The following is a 2,855-nucleotide window of genomic DNA, read 5'->3' as shown; positions in this document are numbered from 1 at the left end:
AAAGAGAAAAAAAAATCTTAGAGACATGCCAAACACTCTTTTTTTTTTTTTTTAAAGACCCAAGCACCATAGTAGGTACTTAATAGAGTTTGTTCTGTGATTCGTTATTAGCTACACCATCACTACATAGAGAAAAGGCCTGTCTGTGATAGTGTAAGTGATCAAAGTCGGTATCCAAGTTTTCTCCTAACTAAGGCATTAAGACACTGTCAGCTAGGACCTCAAAGGAAGGATGGCAAGTGTGGGTTTTGACTGTAGAGCTTTCTGTGGGCTGTGTAGAGCATGCCCCTAGGTTAGGGCCATGGAGAATCATGCTCACACCCTAAAGAATCAGGCCAAAGCAGGCCCTGACTAACCATGTTTTCATGGGCTCTGTGCCTCAGAAATCCTGAACCAGTGGTAACTCAAGGACAGCAGTCTAAGCTTCTGCCTCAGGGTGGAAGGAAAAACTATCTACTGCCCTCTTAGGAAGGCAGAGGCTACTTGCGCGCTAAGCAAGCTGCAGGAGACTACCCAGGCAGGCTGCATTCCACCTCTGGCTGAGACACCCTGTGTGGCTGTGTTTTGGCTTGTTATGGCAGCATACACTGGTCCTTCTTGTTTTGAGCAATTTCTCAGTGAGCCTGGAAGTTCTAGGGGTAGGCTGTCCTCCAGCACGGGCTCCTGGGTCCCAGAATTCAACTCCAGTACATGCTCAGTGCTTTCTTGCTATTAAATTGAATCTTTCANTGGCCACAAGTGTCACACTAGCATGGAAACTTAGTTTTAGGTTATCTTTGGTTTGGTTTTGTTTGAGGCAGAGCCTCTTTTTTTATAGCCCTAGCTAGCCTGGAATTTACTATATAGTGCAAGCTAGTCTCAAANTCACAACGCCTCTGCATTGGCCTTATGAATAATAGTATTCCAAGCTGTGAGCCATCACAGGTATTTGTTAGTTTTAAATTCAGGTTAGTATATCACTACATAGCTTCTTGTGTTGGTCCTTGGTCATTTCATGTGTCTCTGTAAAGTGAAGCTGTTGGGAGCCATATTCTATGAGGTTTCGCCGTCTTTGTTCCCTCTCATATGGAGTATATGGTAAACGTTAAACAGGCAGGCATGAGTGGGGACATATAAACAGTCCAGGACAGGGCCAGTGAGATGCTTGAGTGTGTAAACACACTTGCCGCTAAGTCTGACAACCTGAGTAGGATCGCTGGGACACACCCAGTAGAAGGAAAGAACTTACTTCCGAAAATTGTTCCTTGACCTTATCACACATGCCCCCAGGCACATGCGCAAGTGCACACATACANGCGCCTATAATCAATACATGTAATTTTAAATACTTAAAGAGCAGTTTGATGCATATTCATAGCATGTAATTCTCTGCACCGGGTAAAAGTACGTAATTGTGTACCAGCTCAGGATACACAAGACCTTAGGTTAAACCATCATCGCTAAAACGACCATTAGCTTCATCTATATAGTCTAGCATGGACATTTCTAACTCATAGTATTGGGTTTCTAAAAAAAAAGAAACAAAAAGTAGGGGCTGGAGGTTAGGATGTAGCTCAGTTGCTAGAATTTTTGCCAATCACAGATGAAGCCCTGGGTTCAGTCCTCTGGTACCACATAAAACCAGGTGTGGCGATACCAGAAGGAAGCAGATATCACGAATTCACAATCTTCCGCAACTACATAGCAAGACTGAAGCCAGATTGGGCTACATGAGATCCTGACTTTAAAAGGAAAAGGAAAAGGAGGAGGAGGAGGAAGAGGAAGAGGAGGAGGGGGAGGAAGAGGATGAAGAAGAAGAGGAGGAGGAAGAAGAAGAGGAGGAGGACCACACACACAATTAGGCACCACACAAACCCTTTTACAAAGAAGGAAACGGACAAAACAGAAAGGCTGATCTTATATCAGTTTTCTCTTTCTTCATAGACACAGTCNGAAGAAGAGGAGGAGGACCACACACACAATTAGGCACCACACAAACCCTTTTACAAAGAAGGAAACGGACAAAACAGAAAGGCTGATCTTATATCAGTTTTCTCTTTCTTCATAGACACAGTCNCAGTCATTTGTTACAAGCTAGTGTAGACTTCAGTAGGTTTTTTTCCCTTTTCAAAAGGAGAATAATACATCCTAGGCAGTTAGCACAGGACTTGCCAAGGCAACTGCCACACCTTCATAGCATTTACCCCGGCAGATGTTGCTCCTGGTGCCTTCCCTTTACAACAATCTTCTAAGAAAATGAGGCACAGACAGGGTAAGTAGTTTTCCCCTAGAGCAGACATCCCAGCAAAAAAAGTGATGGGTCCAGGATTCAAACCCAGGCAGTTCAGCTCCAGAGTCTTCGCCTTTAACCACACTTCTGAAGGTGGTTAGTGACTCTGACCCTTCCCAATCCCCTCCCTCCTTCTACATGGTGTATGCGCCTCCAGGAGAGTACTCAGGACACTATGTGAGAATTTTCTGGAAAGATGCACAGACATACATGCACTCATACACATCCTTACACAGACACACATTCACAGAAGCATACACAAACACACACACAGCCACACTCTCACACACACAGCCACACATACATACATACATACATACACACACACACACACACACACACACACACACACACAGAGCCACCCAGGTACCTGTAAGGAGCTACTGATACATTCTGGAAACTATGTGTGGTTTGTAACTGACAGAACATGACCATTTATCCAGACTGTAGTCATAAGATATACATGGATCCCCAAACCAGTGACTCCTGAAGGAAGGTTCAACCTCAGCTCTAAGTCACTAAGAACCACTGCTTAAGACAAGAGTGGCAGTGGCTTGGAGGAGAGAGAGGCACATTAAGCTAACTG

General features: G+C 44.4%; 1 protein-coding gene across 1 annotated transcript in view; it reads right to left on the bottom strand.

The window, feature by feature from the left end:
• The window catches only part of Ninj2 (ninjurin 2), a 104,647-nt gene that overhangs the window by 77,103 nt on the left and 24,689 nt on the right, over positions 1–2,855 (bottom strand). The window lies entirely within an intron of this gene.

The sequence above is a fragment of the Mus caroli genome, chromosome 6 (assembly GCF_900094665.2).
Source record: "Mus caroli chromosome 6, CAROLI_EIJ_v1.1, whole genome shotgun sequence".
NCBI lineage: Eukaryota > Metazoa > Chordata > Mammalia > Rodentia > Muridae > Mus > Mus caroli.
The sequence above is the reverse complement of the archived record's forward strand: the minus strand, read 5'-3'. Positions and strand labels throughout refer to the sequence as shown.